The sequence below is a fragment of the Symphalangus syndactylus genome, chromosome 23, assembly GCF_028878055.3.
Source record: "Symphalangus syndactylus isolate Jambi chromosome 23, NHGRI_mSymSyn1-v2.1_pri, whole genome shotgun sequence".
Classification (NCBI taxonomy): Eukaryota; Metazoa; Chordata; class Mammalia; order Primates; family Hylobatidae; genus Symphalangus; species Symphalangus syndactylus.
In genome coordinates, this window is record NC_072445.2 from 16562570 (window position 1) to 16580074 (window position 17505).

At 46.1% G+C, this 17505-nt stretch overlaps 1 protein-coding gene across 5 annotated transcripts in view; it reads left to right on the forward strand.

The window, feature by feature from the left end:
* Window positions 1-17505, forward strand: part of BICRAL (BICRA like chromatin remodeling complex associated protein) — a 120633-nt gene that overhangs the window by 7043 nt on the left and 96085 nt on the right. Inside the window, exon 1 of one of the 5 annotated variants that reach the window (XM_055263261.2) lies at window positions 1211-12827. The exons of 3 other annotated variants lie outside the window; for them this stretch is intronic. The gene's annotated coding sequence lies outside the window, so the exon portion shown is untranslated. Of the gene's footprint in view, window positions 1-1210; window positions 12828-17505 lie in introns of those variants that run through there. One more of the 5 variants, XM_055263263.2, reaches the window with a different exon arrangement.

Consider the following 17505-nt stretch of genomic DNA (forward strand, 5'->3'; position numbering starts at 1 on the left):
AAGAAAGAGTTACAAGGAGCCCACTAGTGGTGGGGGTTGCCTTGTTGGAATGGTCATGGAAAGCTTCGGAGGGGGTTGAGCTGACGGGAAAGCATGAGTAGGAATTAACGAGAGAAGACATAAAGCACATAAGCGTCCTGGAAAAGCTGGAGGAACACAGGTGCAAGGAGTAGCTATAGATAGGAGGCGGGACATCCTCTCTATTGCGCTGTTGTTTGAGCTTGTGTATTGCGCTGTTGTTTGAGCTTGTTTGTTTTTTTTCAGATGGGGTCTCACTCTGTCACCAAGGCTGGAGTGCAGTGGCGTGACTTTGGCTCAGGGCAACCCCTGCCTCCCGGGTTCAAGTGATTCTCGTTCCTCAGCCTCCTGAGTAGCTGGGATTACAGGTGTGTGCCACCACACCCAGCTAATTTTTGTATTTTTAGTAGACATGGAGTTTCACCATGTTGGCCAGGCTGGTCTTGAACTCCTGACCTTAGGTGATCTGCCCGCCTCAGCTTCCCAAAGTGCTGGGATTACAGGCATGAGCCACCACACCTGGCCCTGTTTGAAGTTTTTAATGAAAATTTGCTAACATATACAAACTTTTTTTTTTTTTTTTGAGACGGAGTCTTGCTCTGTTGCCCAGGCTGGAGTGTAGTGGCATAGTCTGGGCTCACTGCAAGCTCCGCCTCCCGAGTTCATGCCATTCTCCTGCCTCAGCCTCCCGAGTAGCTGGGACTACAGGCACCCGCCACAACGCCTGGCTAATTTTTTTGTATTTTTAGTAGAGACGGGGTTTCACTGTGTTAGCCAGGGTGCTCTGGATTTCCTGACCTTGTGATCTGCCCATCTCAGCCTCCCAAAGTGCTGGGATTACAGGTGTAAGCCACCATGCCATACACAAACTTTTTGACGTCAACTCATAGTAACAGATGTGTCATAATTGAAACAGATGTTTTAAGAAACAATAAATACTCTTACTACGTGCAGTGGACCCTATTTTCTATTCTACTTATTGCATTTAAAATGTGCTGATCAGGGCTGGGCATGGCAGTTCATGCCTGTAATGCCAGCACTTTGGAAGGCTGGTGCAAGAGGATTGCCTGAGGCTAAGAGTTTGAGACCAGCCTGGGCAACATAGTGAGACTCTGTCTCTACAAAAAATGTCTTAAAAAATTGTCTGGGCATGGTGGCATGTACCTGTAGTTGCAGCTATTCAGGAGGCTGAGGTAGGAAGCTTGCTTGATCCCAGGAGTTGGGGCTACAGTGAGTCATGATCATGCCACTGCACTTCAGCCTGGGCAACAGAACAAGACCCTGTCTCTAAACAAAAGCAAAAACACAGCTGATCAAGACCTCCCTAAGTTAAACTGCAATTTTAAAATGCCGCATCAGCATTTCTTTATAGAAAAGGAAAAGGGGAGCACAGCTGCAGGAAAATGTATGGTAGTTGGTAGATGACTGATGGTTTCTGCGTCCTCTATAAAGCAGACAGTGAGGTCTCATGCTGAGTATGAGGAGAAAAGGGTGGAGGTAGGGGGTCTGAAAAGTGTGCAGAAGGTTTGAAAGCCCTGGGGGAATAGAGACAGTATGTTGTCCAGAGAAATGGGCTTGGGTATGGTGTGGATGTTGAGCAAATACTTGGAGAATGAAGTTGGGAATGAATGAGAGCTTCCCAGGTGGGCCAGTCTAAGCAGACCACCTCAAGAGAAGACAATGGGATTTGGAGCAGGTCAGAGGAGAAAAGCTCATGTGAAGAGCCTACTCCTCAGGAGGTGGAGTATCCCTGGAAGGTGGTGTCTCTGAAGAATCTGGGCTTGACTCCTGCAGCCCCTCATGCATTTCCTATAAAACTCTTCAGAAGTGAACACCATTCTCCCCAAAACCCTCACTGCCTGTCAGCAGATGACCTTACCTACTCTTCACAGAAAAGAGGCGGCCAGATAGGACCTCCACATGCCTCCCCTCTCACTTCTAACTCATCTGTGAAGACCCACCTCTTTGTCTGTCTCCTTCTCACTCAGGGCAAAGCTCCCACCAGGGTTCTCTATCCTCTCCCTTCCATTGCCTGGGACCTCGAGCCACCAGTCACCTCTTTCTTTTTTTTTTTTTTTTTTTTGAGACGGAGTCTTGCTCTGTTGCCCAGGCTGGAGTGCAATGGCCTGATCTCGGCTCACTGCAACCTCCGCCTCCTGGGTTCAAGCGATTCTCCTGCCTCAGCATCCCAAGTAGCTGCGACTACAGGCGCACACCGCCACGCCTGGTTAATTTTTTTTTGTATTTTAGTAGAGATGGGGTTTCACCGTGTTGCCCAGGCTGGTCTTGAACTCCTGAGCTCAGGCAATCCACCCATCTTGGCCTCCCAAAGTGTTAGGATTACAGGTGTGAGCCACTGCGCCCGGCCCAGTCACCTGTTTCTTCAGGATTTTTAATCTCTCTCTTCTTTGGCATCTCCTTTCAGCAAGCAAGTTTCCTCAACTTAAAGCATTAAAACAATTTACCTCTTGTCCTATCATCCACCCAAGTGATGCTCTAACTTTCTTCCCCTAACAATAGACTTTTAAAACAATAGTCTACATTTGCTGTGTCCAGTTTCTCAATGTCATGCCCTCCTTAGCCACTTATCCGACTTCTGCCCCTGCCATTGTATTTGAAACGGAAATTGCCCTATTCCCATTCCTTCCTAATTTTCAAATGCATTGCTCTTTGTAGCCCTAAGTATTTGATTACCCCTTCTTCTCATAGCAGGAGTTTATCTCCCTGGTTCTTTCTTGGTTCTTTCTTCATCCCTGATAAACTTCTCTGTGTCCATCCCTTAAATATAAGTGAGGCCAGAATTCTATTTCTTTCTTGTTCCTCTCACCTCCTTTGGCAAGCTTACCTTCTCCCAGGGTGCCAAGTCCTGTTCATGCGCTGATTGACTCTCAAATCCCCAGCTCCTCCCTCTGCCTCTCTCTTGAGCCCAGACCTGATCTTCCAACTGCTTTCTAGATGTTTCCATGTAACTATCCACTGTCCCAAACACCTCATGTTTAGGATGGCCCAAAATGAGGTTCTTATTGCCCCAGACTTCTATACGTAAGTCTCAGTTACCGATTGTTGGGTAACAACTCACCCCAAAACTTACTGCTTACTGGCTTAACACAGCAATAATTTCTCACAATTCTGTGGGTTCAACTGGGACTGGAGCCTCCAAGATGGCTTCACTCACACATCTGGGGCCTTGGTGCTGGCTGTGGGCTGGGGCACCTGGCTTTTTCTCCCCATGTGCACGCGCTTGCGCTGTCTCTCGCTTGGCTGTCGCGCGCGCTCTCTCTCTTTCTCTCTCTCTCTTTGAGCTCTTGTTATTCATTAGTGGAGTCCAAGCTTCTTTTCACAGTGGCTGGCTTCCAAGGGGGCAAAAGCAGATGCCACCTGGCCTCCTGTGGCTTTGGCTGGAATTGGTACAGTGACACTTCTGTTGCATTCATATGATCAGAGTATAACACAAAGGCAGCCCAGATTCACGGGAAGGAGAAGCGGACTGCTTTTTTTTGATGGATGGAGCAAGAGTCACTTAGAGGGATGGAAAGAACTGTTGGCAGCCATCTTTGTGCAGATAATCTACCATGCTCTATATAAATAGTTTTTTTTAACTCTTTTTTTTTTTTGAGATGGAGTCTCCCTCTGTCACCCAGGCTGGAGTGCAATGGAGCGATTCAGCTCACTGCAAGCTCCGCCTCCCAGGTTCACCCCATTCTCCTGCCTCAGCCTCCTGAGTAGCTGGGACTATAGGCGCCTGCCACAACGCCCCGGCTAATTTTTTGTATTTTTAGTAGACACGGGGTTTCACCCTGTTAGCTAGGATGGTCTCGATCTCCTGACTTCGTGATCCACCCACCTCGGCCTCCCAAAGTGCTGGGTTTACAGGTTCTGGCCACCATGCCCGGCTAATTTTTGTATTTTTAGTAGAAATGGGGTTTTGCCGTGTTGGCCAGGCAGGTCTCGAACTCCTGGCCTCAAGTGATCTGCCCGCCTCGGCCTCCCAAAGTGCTGGGATTACAGGCATGAACCACCGCGTCCAGCCTGTTAACTCTTATGTGGCATTTGCTATGTGCCAGGAAATGGCTATTTACATGTTTTACCTCATTGAATCTTCACAGCATCCCTGTGATGTAAATACTATTATTATTCTCATTTAACAGATGAAGAACTGAAGTGAAGCTGACTTCCCCAGGCCTGAGAGCTAGCTAACTCGTAGAGCTAACATTTGTACTTGATCTTAGCCAAAAGGCCAAGAAGCAACTAGAGCTAAGATTTGAATGGAGGCAGTCTGGCTCCTGAGTTCAAGCTTCTGACACTGCCTGTGTAATCATGAGACTGCATCTGACCATGCTCACGACACCAAATCCATAGTCTTCCAAACGGGGGATCAGAGTCAACCACGGCACCTCATTCTCTCTCACTGGTCCACCCAGTTGACAAATACTGTTAATTCTCTCTGATCTCTCTCTGTCTCTCTGGTCTGGCTCCCTCTCTTCAGGTTTGGCTCCTTCCTCATCTTCTCCTCCCTGGGCTGTTGTTACAGTTTCCCATCTGGTCTCGTTACCCTTGGGCTTCCCTGAATCCCCCAGTTCTCTATACTGCAGCCAGTTATTGCCCTAAAATGCAAGCCGATTGTGTCACTTAAAACCTCTGCTGGCTCTCTATTGTCTCATACAGTTCAGACTCCTTAGTGTGAATGCTGGGCCTCTTCCATCTGGCCCGCGGTGTACCTCACCAGCCTCATGTCCCACCAGCGCCCTACTCCAGCCACACCAAGGTCTGCTGTCACCCAGCATACTGTGTCTGTTCACTTCCATGTATTCGTGCTGCACTTTTTAAGGCACTTTGCCAGATGGTGCAGGTGTGTTGGTGAACACACAGACGGAGCTCCCTCAGAGCTCAGAAGCTAAGTAAGAGATACAGATAATTACAATGTGGTGTGATTTACACTACAGTGGAAATCTTGAGTGCTGAAATTATACAGAGTAACCTATCTCAGACCAGGAGAATCAGGAGTAAATTTTGGGAAATATAAGCTGGGTTCTTATGATGGAGTGGGGTCCAAAAAAAAAAAGAAAAAAGAATTGAGTGGCATCTATCCAGGTGAAGGGTGAAAGCAGAGTCACGTGTTCATTCTTTCTTTCTGCAGGTATTTATGGAGTACCCACTATGTTCTAGGCACTTTTCTAGGTGTTGGGACTACAGCAGTGAACGAGAGAGACCAAAAAGTCTCTGCCTTATGGCCAGGAAGCTAGGAGAGCTCCAGTGCTTCCAGCAACAGACAGGTCATGTGCAACAAACCTGGACATGAGACAGAGACGTGTCAGGCTAAAGCAATGTTCTCAACCCTGGCTGCACATTGATGTCTCATGGAGGCTTTACAGCATCCTAATGCCCCTTGAGTAAATCTGAGTCTCTGGGAGTGGGGCCTTGGCATCAGTATTTCTTAAAGCTCCCCAGGTGGTTCTCATGGGCAACCAGGGTTATAAGCCACTGTGTCAGGAACTGAAGCACTTCAAAGCTGGAAGTGGAGATCAGAGCTGAGGTTAGAGAGGTGAGCAGGGGCCAGCCCACCAAGGGCTTTGTAAATCCTGTTAGGAAGTTTCAGCTTAATCTTGAAGGCACTGGAGCTGCCAAAGGGCTTAAGCAGGATGTTGAGAGCATCACATTATTGTTCCTTTTTTTCCCCCTTTAACAAAGAATCAGTCTGGATGCTCTGTGTGAAGTGGATTTACATGGACAAAAATAAACAGATGTTAGTTTGGAGGCCGTTGCAGGAGCCAAAGAGAAATGGCATTGGGCTGCAGTGATGGGAGTAAGGATAGAGGAAAGAAGGGGGAGTGTCTGAGAGATTTGGAAGGAGACTAGACAGGACTCAGTGATTAACTGGAAGCAAGAGTTGTAGAAGGTTCCAGTCTGTGGAACTGGGTCTGTGGTGATCTTGGTGCCTGACAGAGTGAACCTGGAGGAGAAGGTTTGGAGAGAGTTGGTAGGTCCCTTTACACATGCTGCTTGCTCCTGGGTTCCTCTGTGATCCTATGCCTCATCTTCTCTGCATAACAAGGCACTTGCCTCCTACAAGATCTGTTTTATAAATTCTTCCTCTTCGGGGAAGCCTATCTGGGTTTCGCCCTCTGTTGGTTCTGGTTAGATGATTATCAGTGTGTGAAGTCAGTATCTGTTTACAGGTATCCCTTCTGCAGCTTGAGCTTCTCCAAGCAGGGATGTGTTTTATTCCACGCTGTGTCCCTCACGCAGTGCCTGGGACACAGGAGGTACACAGTAAGTGCTTGTTAAAGAGATGATTTATGGCCAGGTGTGGTGGCTTAACCCTGTAAGCCCAGCACTCTGGGCGGGTGGATCACCTGAGGTCAGGAGTTCGAGACCAGCCTGACTAACATGGTGAAACCCCGTCTGTACTAAAAATGCAAAAATTAGCCAGGCATGATGGTGCACACCTGTAATCCCAGCTACTCAGGAGGCTGAGGCAGGAGAATCACTTGAACCCGGGAGGCAGAGGTTATGGTGAGCCAAGATTGTGCCATTACACTCCAGCCTGGACAACAAGAGTGAAACTCTGTCTCGAAAAAAAAAAAAAAAATAGATGATTTATGGATGAAGAGCTCAACCTTCTCCTAGGACTGTGATTAGAAGTGGGTCAGGGGGCTGGGCGCAGTGGCTCATGCCTGTAATCCCAGCAATTTGGGAGGCCAAGGCGGGTGGATCATCTGAGGTTGGGAGTTTGAGACCAGCCTAAAAATACAAAATTAAGGCTAGGCGCGGTGGCTCAAGCCTGTAATCCCAGCACTTTGGGAAGCCGAGGCGGGCGGATCACGAGATCAGGAGATCAAGACCATTCTGGCCAACATGGTGAAACCCTGTCTCTACTAAAAATACAAAAATTAGCTGGGCCTGGTGGCGCATGCCTGTAGTCCCAGCTACTCGGGAGGCTGAGGGAGGAGAATTGCTTGAACCCGGGAGGCGGAGCTTGCAGTGAGCCGAGATTGTGCCACTGCACTCCAGCCTGCCGACAGAGCAAGACTCCGTCTCAAAAAAAAAAAAAAAAAATTGCAACATTAGCCGGGCGTGGTGGTGCATGCCTGTAATCCCAGCTACTCTAGAGGCTGAGGCAGAAGAATCACTTGAACCCGGGAGGCGGAGGTTGTGGTGAGCTGAGATTGCGCCATTGCACTCCAGCCTGGGTAACAAGAGCAAAACTCCATCTCAAAAAAAAAAAAAAAAAAAAAAAAAAAAAAAAATTGGGAGGCCGAGGCGGGCGGATCACCTGAGGTCAGGAATTCGAGACCAGCCTGACCAACATGGAGAAACCCCATCTCTACTACAAAAAAAAAAAAAAAAGAAGTGGGTCAGGGGACTTGTTCTCATTTCTAGAGTAAGGAACAGAAGGAGTCCAGGGGCAAGGGATATTTGCTGAGCTGATCAGAAAAGAGTCCTAATTAAAGAGGTAGGTGCCTTAGCTGTTGACTCTAAGATAGAGTAATATATTGTCTGTCAGCTGTATAAATTGCCTTTTGAATGTGGTTTCAACATTATTATTACTATTATTAGAGGCAAGGTCTTGCTATGTTGCCCAGCCAGGCTGGTCTTGAACTCCTGGGCTCAAGCAATCTGCTCATCTCAGCCTCCCAAAGAACTGGGATTACAGGCATGAGCCGCTGTGTCCGACTTGTTTTAAATTACTTTCTTGTCAAAAGGTACATAAGACCAGGCTTGGGGCTCCCATCTATAATCCCAGCAATTTGGGAGGCAGAGGCAGGTGGATCACTTGACGCCAGGAGTTGGAGACCAGCCTGGCCAACATGGCAAAACGCGATCTCTACTAAAAGTGCTAAAATTAGCTGGGCATGGCGGCCGGCGCCTGTAATCCCAGCTACCTGGGAGGCTGAGGCACGAGAATTGCTTGAACCTGGGAGGTAGAGGTTGCAGTCAGCGGAGATCACGCCACTGCATTTCAGCCTGGGCGATAGAGCGAGACTCTGTCTCAAATAAAAAAAAAAGGCACTTAAATCTCTTAAAACTTTTCTGCACCTGTTCTCTCATGTCTCTTCCTATCAGTGAGATGTAGTGGTGCTAATAAGTGAACAGATCTGAGTTTAAATTCTGATTAGTTGATAGGGCACACTGGCTCACGCCTGTAATCCCAGCAGTTTGGGAGGCTGAGGCTGGCAGATCACCTGAGGCCAGGAGTTCGAGACCAGCCTGGCCAACATGGTGAAACCCCATCTCTACTAAAAATAGAAAAATTAGCTGGGCATGGTGGCACGCACCTGTAATCCCAGCTACTTGGGAGGTGGAGGCTAGAGGATCACTTGAACTTGGGAGGCGGAGGTTGCAGTGAACCGAGGTTGCACCACTGCACTCCAGCCTGGGCAGCAGAGCTGGAGTGCAATAAATAAATAAATAAATAAATAAATAAATTCTGATTAGTTGTGCGATACTAGCTGTGTGACATTGGACATGATATTTAACCTCTCTGAGCTTGGTTTCTTTCAACTACAAAGTGTAGATAAAGAAATATATACTTCTTTCATCTGTTGCATGAGATAATTTTAAAAAAGAAAGAAATATTTACTTCTTGGCTGGGCACAGTGGCTCATACTTGTAGTCCCAGAACTTTGGGAGGCTGAGGCAGGAGATCACTTGAGCCCAGGAGTTCAAGACCAGCCTGGACAACGTGGTGAGACCCTGCCATCTCTATAAAAAATACCAAAAAAATAGCGAGACATGGTGGCACAGGCCTGTAGTCCTAGCTACACAGAAGGCTGAGATGGGAGGATGACTTGAGCCCAAGAGGTCGAGGCTTCAGCGAGCCATGTTTGCACCACTGCACTCCATCCTGGGTGACCTTGTCTCAAAAAAAAAAAAAAGAAAAAAGAAATACATACTTCTTTCAGGATTATCGTGATGTTAAATAAAGTGCTTACGGTATGGAAAAGTACCAAGTATTGGGCCAGGCCTACAGTAGCTCCTCAAAAATGCCAGGTCCTTCTGTCTTCCAGTCACCACGACCTTTTATACTTTTGTTCTTTTGCAGTTCCCAGTCCTTAAGGTCAGTGGTGGAGCCGAATTTGCTTCGTACTGTATGACTTTCTTGGAAAGGGCCCTTTATTGAGTCCCTTATGAATAGGTCTCTGGCCTTTCTGCAATGCTGGGGAATAGTTGGGCAGAATTTACATGTAAATAATGCCAGGAAAAAACAAAACAAAACAAAAAGGCCCTAAAGAATCCTAGAAAGACAGAGCTGGGCAAACCCTGAGGGTTCCTTTAATGCCAGGACAAAATTTAACTGGCTTGTAATGAAAGGAAAAGATAAAGATATATAGTGATTTTTGAATGACAGTTTTAAAAACTTTTTTTCAAGTATTTCTTTTATGAAAGCTTCGCTATCTGTGAAATCTTCACTTTTGGGAACCACTAATCTAATCTTATCTCACTTTACAGATAAGGGCATGTAAAACACTTGTGTGTTATGTAATATTAATGGTATATGAGGTGTCTTCACAAAGGCTAAGTATTTAACTGTAAGTTCCTGGAGGGATGTGGTTGTGTCTCCTATTTTTTACACCCCATAATCACAGTTTATGGCATCATGCCTGGCATGTGAGGCACCCAATAATTATCTAGCTGAGTGTGGTAGACACACCTATAATCCCAGCACTTTGGGAGCCAAGACGGGAGGATTCCTTGAGCCTAGGAGTTCAAGACCAGCCTAGGCAACAATGATACTTCGTCTCTACTAACAGTAAAATAACTTAAGCCGGGTGTGGTGGTACACGCCTGTAGTCCCAGCTACTCAGGTGGCTGAGGCAGAGGATTGCTTGAGCCTGGGAGGTCAAGGCTGCTGTGAGCCGTGATCATACCCACTGCACTCCAGCTTGGGTAACAGAGTGAAACTCTGTCTCAAAAAAAAAAAAAAAAAAAATCTATTGAATGAATAAATGAAATAGCCTGGCACTCTAGAACCTTAGATTGTAGTGATATTTATTCTTACGGATAGAGCTAGTAAACTCTGCAAGGGAGCCTCTGCCCTTTATTGCCCAGTAGAACAGATTCTCTGGGTGAATGAGCCCAAAGATCAAACAGATCAAGCATTTGCAAGAAAAGATAATCCAATAACCTGAATCATAGCAGGAACCACGAGGTACTTCACTTACATGATCTTATTTAATCTTCATGGTAATCTTGCCAGGAGGGTAATCATTTGAAGCAAGAACAGGTTTAAGATTTCTTAAAAGACACAGATATAAGTCTTTAATACAGATTGGGAAGAGGATTACTTTTCCTGTCTCGGGCTCTTCTTCAGGATAAAGGATAAAGATTTTGAGATCGTTTAAAAGCTTTTATATAAATGCTCATTCATTGAGTTCAAATACTTTTAAAATGTCCTGGCAGTTGAAAGTTAAATAAGAAGCAAAAAATTATTCTTCTGCCTAGAATTTTTAAGGTTATCTTCTTTAGGTAGGATTTTATTGTTTGCTATGATGTGCTGCTTTTCTTGAAATACTACAAACCAGTGTTTTCAGCTGGGTGCGGTGGGTCACACCTGTAATCTCAGCACTTTGGGAGGCTAAGGCAAGCGGATCACTTGAGGTCAGGAGTTCAAGACCAGCCTGGCTGACATGGTGAAACCCCATCTCTACTAAAAATATAAAAATTAGCTGGGCATGGTGGCATGTGCCTGTAATCCCAGGTACTTAGGAGGCTAAGGCAAGAGAAATCACTTCAAGCCGGGAGGTGGAGGTTGCGGTGAGCCAAGATCACGCCACTGTACTCCAACCTGAGCAACAGAGTGAGACTCTGTCTCAAAAAACAAAACAAAACAAAAAACAAAACAAAAAAAACAAGTGTTTTCAAAATGCAGGTACCAAGCCAGTAAGGTCAGGAAATGCATTTAGTGCATTGAAAAAAAAAAAAGACAAAAGAAAATAGCATATTAAATGTCTGCCGAGGCTGGGCACAGTGACTCACACCTGTAATCCCAGCACTTTGGGAGGCCGAGGCGGGCGGATCACCTGAGGTCAGGAGTTCAAGACCAGCCTGGCCAACATGGTGAAACCCCGTCTCTACTAAAAATACAAAAATTAGCCGGGTGTGGCGGCACGCGCCTGTTGTCCCAGCTACTCGGGAGGCTGAGGCAGGAGAATCACTTGAACCTGGGAGGCAGAGGTTGCAGTGAGCCAAGATCACGCCACTGTACTCCAGCCTGGGCGACAGAGCAAGACTTTGTCTCCAAAAAAAAACCAAAAATGTCTGTCGGGCACAGTGGCCCACACCTGTAATCCCAGCACTTTGGGAGGCAGAGGTGGGTGGGAGGATTGCTTGAGCCTAGGAGTTCAAGACCAGCCTAGGCAACATGGCGTAACTTCGTCTCCACAAAAATAAAAAAAATTAGCCAGGTGTGGTGGCACGTGCCGGTAGTCCCAGCTACTCCAGAGGCTGAAGCTGGAGGATCATCTGAGCCTGGGAAGTTGAGGCTGCAGTGAGCCATGATTACACCTGGGCAGCAGAGTGAGACACTGTCTTAAAAAAAAAAGAGTTTTGTGTTGCATATATAGATTTATATTATGTAACTATATTCTATATATACACATACACAACTTGAGAGATAGGATGTATTTCTTTTTATAGGTTATGGGTTTTTTTTGTTTTGTTTTTTTTGTTTGTTTTTTTTTGAGACAGAGTCTTGCTTTGTCACCCAGGCTGGAATGCAGTGGTGCGATCCCAGCTCACTGCAAGCTCTGCCTCCCAGGTTCATGCCATTCTCCTGCCTCAGCCTCCCGAGTAGCTGGGACTACAGGCATGTGCCACCACACCTGGCTAAGTTTTTGTATTTTTAGTAGAGACGGGATTTTACCATATTAGCCAGGATGATCTTGATCTGACCTCGTGATCCGCCCGCCTCAGCCTCCCAAAGTGCTGGGATTACAGGCATGAGCCACTGCACCCAGCCTAGGTTATGTTTTAAAAATGTTAGAAAAACAGTTTTGTGAATAAATGATGCCTTAAGGGCACTTTATGGGGCTCAAAAGTGTTTGTTGAATTAGATAAAGAGCTGTCTTTGTGTCATTACAATGCTGTAGCAATAAGGAACTATGCATGCTGAGCCAACTCCTGTAAAATGTCTTGTCAAGTGAGAACCTATTTGTGCTGCAGAGACTTTTCCCTTCTGTAGTTGGTAATAATAATGAAAGTTTGCTTTTACAAAGTAACTATTAAAAAGTTGCATTATTATTGCTAAACAGTGAAAGAAGCCGATTTGGAGGAGGGAACAATGGCAGGAAACATTTAGGAATGTGAATGTGTAACAGGGCTATGTTGCAAGGGATTTGTAGCTCTGACAATTGGGAGTTCTCTCTGGGAGAGATCCCAGTGGTCCATGACATGTAGTAATTTGAAATTTGTTGAGGTGCAAATTCAAGTACATCCTAGGAGGCTTGTAGGGAGGGAGACAGTCATTGAGCTAGTGAGCAAGCCACGCCCCCTGCTCCATGTATGTGTTCAAACATGGCATGCTATTTTTTTCTGTTCTTTGTCTTCACAGCATAATTCCCTTCAGGTAATAGAAACTCTTCATCTGAAGAATGATGATGAAGTGAAAGGTGAAGCTTGAGTGAAACGTGTGATGCAAACATAAGCCAAGGAAGATATAGGCTCTTGATAAAGGTGTGATTTCCCCAGAAAGCCAGAGCCACTACGGGACTTCATGTATCGTACAAGTGGACGATTCCTGGTGCTCTCTTGTTGGTAGCTCTACAGGCTGTCAGGGATCAAGGCTGCTTTTTTTTTAAGAACCTGTAGGGGTGAGCATTGATTTGAGGCCATATATAATGATTGATTATATAGCCTGTGGAAGATAGAAACTTAGTGTGTAGAAATCGTTTAAAAAGAGGAAAAACTATATTGTATGTGTGGGGATTTGTTTGTTTGCTACTAATTCCAGTGCTTTTTGGTTTTGTTTTCTATTTATTTGTTTTGAGACCAGGTTATGAGACTGGCTAATTTTTGTATTTCTGGTAGAGACAGGATTTTGCCCAGGCTGGTCTTGAACTCCTGGGCTCAAGCTATCCATCCACCTTGGCTTCCCAAAGTGCTGGGAATACAGATGTGAGCCACCATGCCCAGCCTTCCAGTACTTTTTCATCAATTGCTTTAGGAGTGACTTTGTAAAGTTCTCTGATATTACCGATATTATCTGAGTAGTCAAGCTCTTTAGGATTGTGTCATCAGTCTCAAGTTTGCCCAGAGCTGGGGCTTTTCCACAAATCTTGGGGGTGAGAGAGAGAGAGATGAAGAATTGGAGGCAGGACAAGGATCGTCAGTGGGCAAATCGGGACCAGATTCTGCTTCTACCTTCATATGTAGATGCTGACTCTTTTGAAAGAACTACATTAAAGTCACCTGCAGATTGACCCACATGCCTTAGCTCTGAAACATGCAAACTGGCTAACTGGGGAATCCACTCCCATGCCATTCTCTAATATTTGTTCACCTAAACTTAGCATCCTGTAATGTGCTTGTGAGTCATAATTGCAATTGTAGGAAGACAGAGAAAGAGGCCCGGCACAGTGGGTCACGCCTGTAATCTCAGCACTTTGGGAGGCCAAGCGGTGGATCACTTGAGGTCAGCAGTTCGAGACCAGCCTGGCCAACATGGTGAAACCCCATCTCTGCTAAAAATACAAAAATTAGCTGGGTGTGGTGGTGAGCACCAGTAATCCGAGCTACTCGGGAGTCTGAAACAAAAGAATTGATTGTGCCAGGCGCGGTGGCTCACGCCTGTAATCCCAGCACTTTGGGAGGCCAAGGCGGGTGGATCATGAAGTCAGGAGATCAAGACCATCCTGACTAACACGGTGAAACCCCGTCTCTACTAAAAATACAAAAAATTAGCTGGGCGTGGTGGCAGGCGCCTGTAGTCCCAGCTACTCAGGAGGCTGAGGCAGGAGAATGGCATGAACCCAGGAGGCAGAGCTTGCAGTGAGCTGAGATGGCACCACTGCACTCTAGCCTGGGCAACAGAGTGAGACTCCAGAAGAATTGATTGAGGCCGGGCGCGGTGACTCACGCTTGTAATCCCAGCACTTTGGGAGGCCGAGGCGGGCGAATCACGAGGTCAGGAGATCGAGACCACGGTGAAACCCCGTCTCTACTAAAAATACAAAAAAAATTAGCCGGGCGTGGTGGCAAGCGCCTGTAGTCCCAGCTACTCGGAGAGGCTGAGGCAGGAGAATGGCGTGAACCCAGGAGGCGGAGCTTGCAGTGAGCTGAGATTGCGCCACTGCACTCCAGCCTGGGCGACAGAGTGAGACTCCGTCTCAAAAAAAAAAAAAAAAAAAAGAATTGATTGAACCTGGGAGGCAGAGGTTGTAGTGAGCCAAGATTGTGCCACTGCACTCCAGCCTGGGCAACAGAGTTAAGAGTCTGTCTCAAAGAAAGAAAGGGAGAGAAAAGAGGAGAGAGGAATGTCAATTTAATTAATTGTTTAAAAAGAGGAAAAACTGTATTGTATGTGTGTGGATTTGTCTGTTTGCTTATTAATTCCAGTGCTTTTTGTTTTTGTTTTCTATTTATGTCATTTATTAATTAATGTCATTTAATTTTAAATGAGAAATTATGCCTCATGTAAAAGTTTTTTTGTAAAAGGCTAGGCTGAGATTCATTCATCGCCTCACCATGGATGCCACCATGAGTCTAACTCTGCTCTCTCAGCTCTGCAAACACAGATGATAGGTGGGCATCTCATCTGAACATCATTAGGTCCAGGGAACACTTGTCCATGCCACCCTGACTGCCTTTAATCAATTCAGTGGGTGTTTGTTGAGTGTCTGCTACCTGCAACACCAGCCAGGTGGCTTGATACCGTAAAGACTCAAGAAATGTTAGCTTAACATATTGATGCAAGCTACTGTAGTTGGCCCTGGGGAGAAGGGAAGTATGAAAATGAACAAAGTGTAGTCTTCATCTCCTTGAGGCTTACAATCCAGGGACAGACATGAGGACAAGTAATTATTAGTCAAGCTGACCATACTGTGTGTTATCAAGGAGGAAGGAAGTTCTATGGAAGTACAAAGGAAAGAGGAGGGTAGGAAAAGTGGGAAGGCAGGGGAGGTGTCCGTAGGAAAGGAACACCAAGCAACAGGAAGAACACAGGCAGAGCTGGGTGGACACCAATTGAGAAGCTTGGGAGTAACACCGTATGGCAAGAGTGGAGAGTGGTCTGGAGCAGCATGGAGGAGGCGTGGTGGAAGATGGGGCTGGAGATGCCAGTCATTCTGAGGGTGCTTGGGGACCTGTCAGATGGTTTAGAGCAGGGAGTGAGGCATCAGATTTGTGTTTTAGAAGAAGATGAAGAGAATGGATTGGAGTAGGGGAAGTGCCATTGGGAAGCTATTGTAATGGTTCATTGGATAAATGACAGGGCTTGACGAAGAGCAGTGGAAATGAAATGGAGGTTACTCAAGAATGATTTGTCCTCGAAAGCCAATCTGTGAATTTATAATGGGCATGAACTTACCAACCACTGGAATGATTAGGTCAGCTGGCCGGAACACTACTTTTAAAAGTGAAGTCCATTAATAATCAAAAGATTATTGGCTGAAAGTGAAGTGAAGGCAAAAGGAGTTGAATGGTCTGAGAGGACCTTTTACCCCATCGATAGCAGTTTTTACATAGCAGTAATACTAAAGCTTAGTCTCTGTTGGGTTGTTCTCTCTGGAGAGATACTTGGCCTGCCACAAGAGGAGGAGCTGCTCCTCTGGCCAGCACTGGACAGAAGCTGGCCAGCATATTCCAGGATCTTTGGTTTGCAAGAAAGTCAGCTTGCTCAGATTAGCAGGTAGAATGAGGAATAATTATAAGGAAAGGAAATATTCCAACTCCAAAGCTAGAAAGCCAGCCAGGCCACAGGGAGCTCAGATATCATCAGGCACTTTCTCCTCCCTTCTCCCCTCCATGCCCAGTGAGAATCTGCTTTCTTCCCCTCTACCCCAATCACTGGTCCTTCTGAGTCCAGGCACTTACACGGGCCCCCTTACCACTTCTCCAAAATGGTGGCCTTGCCCCCTAGGTTTTCTAGCCTTGCAGTCTGCTCCTCACAGCTGACCCAGTTTCTGTGTCTCAAGTGCTAATACCCAGAAGAGAGGATCCTAATGGTCCAGGTTGGGTCAGATGTCTTTCTCTAAGCAGGCTAAAGATGTGATGTGACAGATGCTTTGAGAAAAAACAAAATGGTAGTAAAGAATGGGTAACTCTAATATATTTTAAACGTTTCTAGACTTCATGTTAACCCAGTGTATTGGTTGTCTATTGCTATATAACAAGGCACCCTAAAATGTAGCAGCTTAAAACAGCAAGCATTTATTACATCACAGTTCTGTGGGTCAGGAATGCAAGAATAGCTTAGTTGAGTGTTTTTGTCTCAGGGTCTCTCATGAGTTTATAGTTAAGCTGGCCCCTGGGGCTGCAGTCCTGTGAAGGGTAGGCTGGGGATGATCTGTTTCCAAGCTCACCCATGAGGCGGTCTGGCTACCCGCAGGATGCCTAAGCTATTAGCTGTTGGCTGGAGACCTCAGTTCCTCACCACGTGAGTCTCTTCATAGACTCTCTGAGTGTCCTCATGACACGGCAGCCAGCTTCTCACAGATTTGAGTGATCCAGAGAGCTCCCAAGATGGGAAGCTTCTGCCCTATCCTGTTGGTCACCCAGACCAACCCTGGTACACAGTGGGAGGGAGGATGCACAAGGGTGAGAATACCAGGAGGTGAGGCTTGCTGGGGGCCATCTTGGAAGCTAGTTACCATATCTGGTCAGGAGACATTTCTTTAGTGCCTACTGTGTGCCAAGTGCCGGGACTGGGAGCTACATGACACAGAGTCTCTGTCCTAGAGCATCAAGCTCACTATCTGGGCTGGAGAAGCCTCACACAAACACAATACCATGTGTGCTCGGAGCCCTCACCTCTGTCCACTGACCTTCCATACTGCTACCACATTTATCCTCATGGAATTCAAATCTGTTCATAGCATTCTCTTACCGTGTCCTGTTTGTCTAGAATTTTTTTTTGTTCAAAAATTTAAAGATCACCACCACAGTAAGAAATACACTTATATTACAAACCAGTGCATACATACACAGACACATTTATAACTGAAACAGATTTCCCAAGTTTACACCCTTACTGCTTGTATGTATTCTGATATCTTCTGATCTAGGCTGTTTCATTTTTTATAAAAGCTGGTTACAGTCTCATGAATTGCACAGCCTACTGCATTGTGACCTGCAGTGTGGAAAGCAGTGGCCTACGGATCATCCACACTCCCTTCCATGATCTGCAAAGCCCTTCATCATCTGCCTGTCCCCCTCATTTATATTTAAGGACTTCGCCACATACACTCTCTTAGGTTCCTCTACCAGGAGCTCTCTTCTGCCTTTCCCCATGTGATTTGGAGAACTCTTACTCATTCTTTAAAACATAGCTTT